At 46.3% G+C, this 10,704-nt stretch overlaps 1 pseudogene; it reads left to right on the plus strand.

The window, feature by feature from the left end:
* Positions 1–2,342: 2,342 nt before the first annotated feature.
* On the plus strand, positions 2,343–2,429 carry LOC112065573 (uncharacterized; annotated as a pseudogene).
* The last annotated feature ends 8,275 nt before the right edge of the window (positions 2,430–10,704 follow it).

Genomic DNA, 10,704 nt, shown 5'->3' on the forward strand with positions numbered 1-10,704 from the left:
GCTCCGGACACGCAGGCTCAGCGGCCATGGCTCACGGGCCCAGCCGCTCCGCGGCATGTGGGATCTTCCTGGACTGGGGCACGAACTCTTGTCCCCTGCATCGGCAGGCGGACTCTCAACCACTGTGCCACCAGGGAAGCCCTTTTACCACAATTTTAAAAGTTTATTTAAAGCATTGAAAAAAGGAAAAAGTCACCACACCCCAGCTCCACTGCCGGCGAGTACAAAACTTCTGAAGCTCACCTGCTCAGAGATCCGCTCACTCGGTCCAGCACTGGATCTGATGAGACCTGACTCAAGGTTTTATGGAAATTTTTTATACTTTGAAAAATTATAATGAAGAATTGCTTAACATGTAAATAATTCAGACAGATGTTGAATAAAAAGTAAAGTTTCTGGTTCTCAAACTCATTCCCGAAGAGGCATCCAATAATTTTCCATTTGTCATTTTTCTACATGTATCTTTTCCAAATAATGTGTTGCCTTGCTGGGTCTCCCAGAAGCAGACCCTGAGACAGGTGGGTGCAGGTGGGTGATGTGGGAGGTGGTCCCAGGAGAAACAAGAAGGCGAGTGGGGAATAGGACAAGGAAAGGGAAGACTAAAAAGTGCATCACTCTATCAGTTATTTACTGCTGAATAACAAGCTACTCCAAAATCTCGTCTCTTCAAACAACAATCATTATTTGACTATTGATTCCTGTGGGTCAGGAATGCAGACAGCAGGGATGAATTGTCTCTGCTCCACAATGTCTGGGGCCTCGGCTGGGAAACTCAAAGCCTGGGGCTGGAGTCATCCGAAAGTTCCCTGCTCACACATCTGACAGTTGATGCTGGCTGTCCTTTGGGGGCCTAGCTGGGGTTGTCAGCTGAAATCCCCACGTACAGCCTCTTCAGGTGGCCTAGGTTCCAGAAACCTGGTGGCTAGGTTCCAAGAGCAACCATCGCATGCATGAGACAGAGAGAGAGAGAGAGAGAGAGAGAGAGAACGCCAAGCAGAAACCACGTTGCCCATTAGGACCAGCCTCAGGAGTCAGGCAGTATCACCTCCACCACCTGTTATGAAGGTCTGCCCAGGTTCAAGGATGGGGGAATGTCAGTGACCCACTGTAACAGGAGCATGTGGGGAAATGCAATCTGCCACAGTCAGGTAAGTTACGCCTGTGGGCAATTGGAACTCGATTCCAGAAGGGACCTCTGGGAGGTAGCCTGCCACCTGAATATTTATGGAACACTCACTATGGGTCAAGGGCTCTGCTGAATGCACACATATTATTGCCATTACTGCCATTTACTGTGCAGTAGCTACTATTATTACCCCCATAATAAAGATAAGGAAACTGAGGCTTAGAGAGTACTGGGGCAGAGACAGCCCATCCATCCACAAAAACCTGCCTTTCCTGCTTCCCATACACACAGCTAGAGCACATCTCCCAGCCTTCTTGTGGGTAGGTGTGGCCATATGACTAATTTGCCTGCAATGGAGTGTGAGCCAAAGTAAGGGGTGCCCGTGCAGGCCAGGGCCATAAAGCCTCCCTCATGCGCCTGCGTTCTCCTTCTCCCTTCTGGCCGGCGTTAACACACAGCCTGGGAAAAATACCCGTTGAAGATACCAGACTCTTCCTCAGTCTGGGTCCCTGAATCACCTCATGGAAGAGACGTCCCCCCCATCATTTATTTCATCCTCCCAACCTGGGACTGTTACTTTAGCAGCAAACAAACTTCTGTTGTGTTTGTCCATAACACTTTTGGGTCTGTTTGTCACCACAGCTCAAACTACTCTAATACGAGTGCAGAGTATTAGATTGAATCCTCTGAAATTGCCATCACTACTTTGTAAATCAATAATGGCCAAATGTCAGCAATTTCAGATGATTCAACCTTATACACACAACTCACTCTTTTCATCCTTGCATGGTGTTCCATCTGAGGATTTCCAGAATTTATTTAACCACTCCCCTTTTGATGAACATCTGTGTTGTTTCCAATTTTTTGTCCTTACAAATAATGCTCCAAGAAACATTCTTTTTTTTTTTTTTTTCTTTTGCAGTACGCGGGCCTCTCACTGTTGCGGCCTCTCCCGTTGCGGAGCACAGGCTCCGGACGCGCAGGCCCAGCGGCCGTGGCTCACGATCCCAGCCGCTCCGCGGCACGTGGGATCCTCCCGGACCGGGGCACGAACCCGTGTCCCCTGCATCGGCAGGCGGACTCTCAACCACTGCGCCACCAGGGAAGCCCCAAGAAACATTCTTAAATATTTATCACTATGGATATTATGAAGGTGTCCATCAGATAGGTTCCACAAAGTGGGATTGCTGAGTGGGTGCTGCACTAAAAATTTTCCGTGTGCGTGCTTGCTTTGGCATTGGAACAATTCAGAGAAGATTAGCACAAGGATGACACGCACATTCGAGAAGAGTTCCATATTTTTATCCTGTAATAAACCATGATGGAAAAGAATATGAAAAAAATATATATATGTATGTGTATGTATATATATATGTATATATAGAAAACTGAATCACTTTGCTGTATACCAGAAACTAATACAACATTGTAAATCAACTACATTTCAATAAAAAATAAATCTTAAAATAATTTGATATGTGCTGCTCAAATTACTCTCAAACATTTTCTAACAATTGTATATATATGGGGGGTGGGGGGTAAGCAAATGCTAATATAGGACTCATTACGTGCCAGGCCCTGTTCTATGTTCTTTGCAAATATTCATTTATTTAATCCTCACCACAACCCTGTGAGGTAGCTACTGTTATTATCCCAATTTTACAGATGGGGAAACTGAGGCCAAGAGAGGTAGCTTGCCCAAGGTCATGCGGCTGGTACGTGGTGGAGCTGGAATTTGAGCCCAGACACCCTGGCTCCGGAGTCCCTCTTCAGAAGCGCCAGGTCCTGCTGCATGTAAGAGTGACGCCTGCCCCAGAGAGGCCCCTCAGAATGAAATGTGCCAACCAGGCCAGCCAGGGAGGCCTGCTCTCTTCCCTCTCAGGAAAAGTGAACAAATAGCAGCAGGTCACTGCCACTGTGAGCAATGGGCCTGCCCTGGGGTAGGGACGGCACGTGCTTATTAAAAGACAATTAGGGACTTCCCTGGTGGTCCAGTGGGTAAGTCTGCACGCTCCCAATGCAGGGGGCCCAGGTTCAATCCCTGGTTGGGGAACTAGATCCCACATGCGTGCCACAACTAAGACCCAGTGCAGCCTAAATAAATAATAAATAAATAAATATTTTTTTAAAAAGACAAACATGAGTAACTCGCAGGAGTCTTCTCCCTGATTTCCTTTATTCTTACTCAGATGCCTCGCTTTATTTGTTTATTGGTCCCGGGAATCAGACCAAGCTGAGCACAGCCATAGCCAGTAGCCATGTGCCCTTCTCTGAGCCTTTGTTCTTTTGTCTAAAAAGTGAGGATAATAACAGAACTTACCTCAAAGTTTGCAAGAATGACACGAGAACAAAGTAAGTGAAAGCACCACAATTTCAGCCATTTACTCCAGAATTTCTAGAGTCCCATCTGTGTGCCCTTCGTAGATGTGGGTCCCTCCCCTCCAGAGCCCAGCCAGGCTACAGGGTGGCCCCGGGAGGCCAGCTCAGGCTGTTGAGCAGGGTTCCGGGGTGACCAGAGATGACCAGGATGACCGGGGAGGACTCTAATCCAACAAACCTGATGAGTGGTAAGTTGGGAAGTTTAAGGGAATCCCTGGCCCAGGGCGGACACAGGAGAGGCTGGTCTGGGAGGCAGCATTAAAGGGGTGAGGAGTGTCCTGGGCAGAGGAGGCAGCCCGTGGGAAGGCCCGGACGTGAGAGAGGAGGACCCTGGAGTCATCTTAAGGAGGCTGGACCGCATCCCAAGGGCAATGGGGAGCCATGGAGGGATTTAGAGGTATCCCTCTGGCCACGTTGTAGAGAATGGACCCGAGAGGCTGAGCCAGGAGACAGGAGTGAACTCAGGAACTAGGTTTCTGTTTGTGCCTCCCGTTTACACCATGAATACTAATGTGAATAGTAATCTTAATGTGAACAAGACCATCCTCCATTTTTAAAAATTGTTTTATTTTTTATTCTTTTGGCTGTGCCATGCATGTGGGTTCTTAGGTCCCTGACCAGGGATCAAACCTGTGTCCCCAGCAGTGGAAGCTTAGAGTCTTAACCACTGGACTGCCAGAGAATTCCCAAGGCCATCCTCCTTAATAGTAGGAATTACCCTGGAAATCAAAACCCAGAAATCAGCCTGAAGTGAGGGCAAAACAAAAACCTCACTCTTTCAAGTGTGTGCCCTGGGCTTGTGTCTGCACAAGCCTTTTCCTCCATCTGGAAGGCATCCGCCCCACCTAACTCCACCTGTTGCAGTCCTCCCCTCATGGCACCCCTGCAGGAAGTCCTCCATGATTCACTGGCTGACAGTGGCCTCGCTTCTTCTGAGCTCCCCGCCAAGTCTCTTACTGGGTTCATCCAAGGGTGCTGGACACATTCACCCACATGTGTCGCGGTCACTCATGGGTCAGCTCATCTCCGCCTCCCTCCTCCACCCTCGGCCTCTCCCCAGGGCCCTGCAGAGAATAAGTACTCAATACTGGGGGCAGCATCTAACCTCTTCTCTGTCTGACTTTTCTCCCTGTGTTCCTAGCACCCAGCGGCCGTCATTCATTCATTCATTCATTCATTCATTCATTCACTTGTCCATTTGCCAAACACAGAGCGCCTCTCTGTTCCAAGCTTGTGCCAGGGGCTGGTCACACAGTGACGAGTTGGGAGGCTCAGCCCAGCATCTCGGAGCTCACAGTCTGCTGGGGGAGGCGGAGCAGCCATCAGGCAGACGTGGGAGGTGCTGGTACAGGAGAAGCCCAGCCTGGGAGGAGGAGGGGAGGGGAGACTCAGGTAGGGAGACGTGCGTGCGCATGGTGCCAAAGTACGTTTCCCAGCATGCCTTCCTGTATGGCTCCTGTATGTGAGGGTGGAAAGCGAGGGGGAAGCAGTGACCTTTACTCCCTGAAGGTCACAGTAGTCAGATGTGGAGACAGGCAGACCCAGAGTGGCCGGTGGAGCCAGTTTGCCCTCACTCGCCTCACCTCCGCATCCAGTTCTGTGTGCTGCCTGCTGGCCCCCCTGACCAACGGCAGCCCGCAGCCCACCTCCAGAGGCTCGGCCGAGAGTCCCCCAGAGGCCATAAATCCGATAGGCCCTGGACACGCCTGGCTTTTCAGATTGCCAGGTGGAGGCTCTTTCTCTGGCCCTCCAGCTCCCCCTCTGGACCTTCGCCCTCCCACCTCCTCCCAATGTCATGTCAAACCTAATCCCCGTGACAAATCCATATCCCATAACACTCACAGGGCTCTGCCTCCTGACCCAGTGCTGCCTGATACAGTCATTGGCACTGGTGATGCTTCCAGGGGAATCTAGCATCGCTGTTCCACTCTAAGTAGATTTAGAGGCATTTTTAAGGACCCTGCTGCTGGGGTAAAGGGGACATTGGTGGTCCATGGCATGCAGTTGTGAAGCAGTCACTTAAATGATCGCCTTTCAATCACTGGAGTCAAGGCCTGTAGAAGGCTCTGGGTGACCAAGCAGCTGCCGGCATAGAACGTGACTGGAAATAAAGAGCATCAGGACTGTGGGGTGGCTCGGTTGCTTCTAAGTGCACCGGAAAACTTAGAAAAAAAAGATGAGCTCAGGGTCTTGAATTCCCAGTCAAAGTCTGAGTGACGAGCTAGAGGTTATCCCCATGCCTGGAGAAACCCTAGCGGCCGAGGAATAATGGTCTTCCTCAAGACCATCTGCCGCCTCTCGTTGCTTCTAGATCTATAACCCGACTCAAGACCGGCAAGTTTCAGGATATTAGGTACAAGGTGTGACCCATGAGGAGGCATCGTGCACACCAAAGAATTTCAAGATGTCTCCAGCTTATCTGAGCAGGGAAACATGTATGGGAATAGACACAAAGGGTGGTGCATCATAATGGAAGGAGTGTAACGTGTTGAAGTGGGTGGATGCACTAAGCAGAGATCCTGGATTCCTCGTGTTAGCTCAAGCAACTGCGAATGGCTGTATATAGTTGCTCAGCTGGTTCATTGAAAGCTGGTCCCAAGGTAGCCTACACTGAGCGAAGCTGAGATGCCAGGATTCCTTTAGTAGAATGTAGAAGAAAGTATCCAAAAGATTCAAGGGAGTGCTCAAATGCTGAGTGGACTTTTTTTTTTTTTTGGCTGCGCCTTGCTGCTTACGGGATCTTAGTTCCCAGACCAGGGATCGAACCAGGGCCCTCGGCAGTGAGAGTGCGGAGTCCTAACCACTGGACCGCCAGGGAATTCCTTGAGTGGACTTTTTATTCGGTTCCTGCTCACTTAACCCCTCACTACGTTCTCTGGTTGGGGGGTGGTGCTGGGGGATGAAATGATTAGTAATTGATGATCAGTCAATCATGACACTCCCAAGGCCAAAGTAGGTGGGCAGTGTAAGAAAATCTTGATTTGTAGAAGCAGGAAAGCTCTAGGTCTGGTAAACAGAAGTCTGAACTAAAGCAACGTAGTAGAGAATGTGGGCCAATGCCCACCAATGCCTGGACCAGGTGATTCATAGACGCAGAGCCCCATGAATGAAAGGAGAGGCTGGGTCCACTTGAGGAAGGATCCACTACACAACCAAGACTGTATACCATGCATTTTCCTCCTGGTTTTCCCCCAAAGGGACCTGAGGCCTGAGTGACGACTGTGTGTTGGAGAAGGGGAAATGCCAGATATTTTAGGAATTACTGGATGTTGTCTCTGAGCTGACACGAGCTCCAGGAGACCCAAAATGCCACTGTGGTCCAGTCAGAGTAAGGGCTTCTGGAGGTGTTCTGGGCATCTTTGCTGTGTAACAAACTACAACCATTTTCTTATGTCTCGTTATCTTATGGGTGTGGAGTTCAGGCACGGCTCAGTGGGACATTCTCCTCTTCCTTTTGGTGTCAGCTGAGATCACTCAATGGCACTCAGCTGGTGATGAGCTGCTCTGGAGGGTCCAAGACAGCTTCTCACACATAACTGGTGCCTTGGCCGCGATGGCTAGTGGGCAGGGCTCAGCTGGGACTGTTGACCTGAGTGCCCGGCATGATGATCTGAGAGTAGACATGCTTCTTATTCAGCGACTCGGGGTTCCGTGGGCAACTGTACCAGCAAATAAAGTGAGAAGTCCATCACCTTGGGAGGCCTGGCCTCAGAGGTCACATAGCGTCACTTCCTTTAGACTCTATTGGTCAAAGGAGTCACAGGCCATCCAGATTCAAGAGAAAGGGACACAATCTCCACCTCTTTATGGGAGAAATGTCAAGAATGTATGGTCATGTTTTTGTTTTTGTTTTTGTTTTGAGAGAGTTATTTGTTTTGTTTTTTTAAATAATTTTTATTGGAGTATAGTTGATTTACAATGTTGTGTTAGTTTCTGCTGTATAGCAAAGTGAATGTTATACATATACACATATCCACTCTTTTTTAGATTCTCTTCCCAGATAGGTCATTACAGAGTATTGAGTAGCATTCCCTGTGCTATACAGTAGGTCCTTATTAGTTATGTTTTATATATAGTAGGGTATATATCTCAATCCCAATCTCCCAATTTATTTCTCCCCCCATCCCATTCCCTCCTGGTAACCATAAGTTTGTTTTCTACATCTGTGACTCTATTTCTGTTTTGTAAGTTCATTTGTACCATTATTTTTAGGTTCCACATATAAGCAATATCATATGATATTTGTCTTTCTCTGTCTGTGTATGGTCATGTTTTAAAAATACTGTTGGGAATCAAATCAGGTAACTAGGAGAGTTTTGCTCACGTCCAGCTCGCTTGGACCCAGTGGGTCCCTGAACACAGGTCAGGGTTACTTTCCCAGTTTCGAATGCACAGTTGGAAATGACATACACAGCAACTGGCCGTTCCCTGATCTGTTATGGGAGGAAAGGCCAGATGGAAGCCCCCTACCAAACTGGTAAACCAGAAGCAGGCCACATTCCTGAGGGTTGCAGAGATTAGCGTCTCCATCGAGGACTTGGAAGATGCAGGGGTGGCGATTCCTACCACATCCCTTGTCAACTCACCTACTGGGTCTGTACAGAAGACGGAGACAATGGATCTTGGACAATGGCAGTGGATTATTGTAAACTTCGTCAGGTGGTGATTTTTTTTAAATATTTATTTATTTATTTTAGGTATTTATTTTTATTTTTGGCTGCATCGGGTCTTCGTTGCAGCACGCAGGGCAGGATGTTTTAGTTGCAGCGTGCGGGTTCTTCACTGCAACGCGTGGGTTTCTCTCTAGTTGTGGCGTGGCGGGTTTTCTTCCCTAGTTGTGGCGCGTGGGCTCTGTAGTTGTGGTGTGTGGGCTCTGTAGTTTGTGGCACTCAGGCTCACTAGTTGTGGCACATGGGCTTAGTTGCCCCGCGACATGTGGGATCTTAGGCAGATTCCTTACCACTGGACCACCAGGGAAGTCCCATCAGGTGGTGATTCTAATCGCAGCTATTGTTCTGATGTCGTTTCTTGGCTGGAGCTCATCAGATGTACCAGTACATCTGGTACCTCTTCTCTTAGCAGCAGTTTACTTCCAGTGGGCAGGGCCAGTAATATACCTTCACCAGCCAACTTCAGGGTTACATCAGCTCTCCAACCCTCCTGCATAGTCTAGACCACAGGAACCTGGACTCTCTTTCTCTTCCACAGGCCATCACAATAGTCCCCTGAGTCCGCTATATGGCACCACTCCCCAGGGAGACCAGAGCGTCCCTGGTAGCAGACGGATTACAGAGCACACTTCCATCATAGAAGGAGCAGCACTTTGCTCTCCTTGGCATTGATATTTCTTTTGACTATGGATTTGCTTTCCCAGCCCAAAATGCTCTGCCAATACCACCATCCCTGGACTTACAGAATGCCTTATCCACCAACATGGTATTCCACAAAACATTGCTTCAACCAGGGCACACATTTTGCAGCAAATTAAGTCTGGCAATTGGTCCATGGAATTCCCTGATTCACTGTGGAATTCCCTATCAATCTAAAGCAGCTGGCTTTTTTTGGGGGGGGTGTATCTATAAAATATTTATTTGGAAGGGAAAAAATGGCAGCATTTAGTGTACATTTAGTGTATTAGCATTTTTTAAAAACTGCAAAGATGAACATTGATACATGTGACTTTTTCTAAAGACACTTTTAATAGTGTATTATTTTTAATTTTTAAAATAAAATTACCAGCAATTTTTCCAAAGTATTATTTTATAGTTACTGAATTTCAGATTGGCTCTTCTTTGTAAATGTTGTTTGATTTTGTTTTTTTAAACGAAGTTTTCATTTATTGAGGGGTTTGACTGCTCAATATCATAGCATACTGTAGTATTTTTACAGATTCAGGATTGTTTCTGGGGAAAAATCCTGACTGAAATTCAGTGGAAACACATCTATGGTCTTGAAATAAATATACAAAATATTGGGACCTTCCATTCAAATGAGGCAGGGATAGAGCCAGTGATAGCTGAGCAATATTGGAGCCCAAAGTGAAAGGTAAAGTTTGTGCCCTTGCATCCATGAAAGATAAAGTATGTGCCCTTGTATTCATGCTTTTATTATTTTTAAAATAAATTTTATTTTAAAAAATATTTTTAGAATTACAGGAAAATTAAAAAGATAGTCCAGAGTTCCCATGTACCTCCTTACCCAGTTTCCCCTGTTATGCATATATTAGTATGGTACATTTGTTACAATTAATAAACCTATCTTGGTACATTATTACTAACTAAAGTTCACAGCTTATTCAGATCACCCTAGTTTTTTTTTTTTTTTTTTTTTTTTGAGCAGAGAGAGGTTTATTGCAGGGCCATGCAAGGAGATGGGTGGCTCATGCTCTAAAAGTCTCTGAGCTTGCCAAAGGGTTTCTTTGGCAAAGCATTTTTTATTTTTATTTTTTGAATTTTTGAATTTTATTTTATTTTTTATACACCAGGTTCTTATTAGTTATCCATTTTATACATATTAGTGTATATATGTCATTCTTAATCTCCCAATTCATCCCACCCCCACTTTCCCTCCTTGGTGTCCATACGTTTGTTCTCTACATCTGTGTGTCTATTTCTGCCCTGCAAACTGGTTCATCTGTACCATTTTTCTAAGTTCCACATATATGCGTTAATGTATGATATTTGTTTTTCTCTTTCTGACTTACTTCACTCTGTATGACAGTCTCTAAATCCAACCACGTCTCTACAAATGACCCAATTTTGTTCCTTTTTATGGCTGAGTAATATTCCATTGTATATGTACCACATCTGCTATATCCATTCATCTGTCAATTTCTGATGATGCCCATTCTGACTGGTGTGAGGTGATACCTCATTGTAGTTTTGATTTGCATTTCTCTAATAATTAGTGATGTTGAGCAGCTTTTCATGTGCTTCTTGGCCATCTGTATGTCTTCTTTGGAGAAATGTCTATTTAGGTCTTCAGCCCATTTTTTGATTGGGTTGTTCGTTTTTTTACTATTGAGCTGCATGAGCTGTTTATATATTATGGAGATTAATCCTTTTTCCATTGCTTCATTTTCAAATATTTTCTCCCATTCTGAGGGTTGTCTTTTTGTCTTGTTTGTAGTTTCCTTTGCTTTGCAAAAGCTTTTAAGTTTCATTAGGTCCCATTTGTTTATTTTTGTTTTTATTTCCATT

The sequence above is a fragment of the Physeter macrocephalus genome, chromosome 9, assembly GCF_002837175.3.
Source record: "Physeter macrocephalus isolate SW-GA chromosome 9, ASM283717v5, whole genome shotgun sequence".
In the NCBI taxonomy this organism is placed as follows: domain Eukaryota; kingdom Metazoa; phylum Chordata; class Mammalia; order Artiodactyla; family Physeteridae; genus Physeter; species Physeter macrocephalus.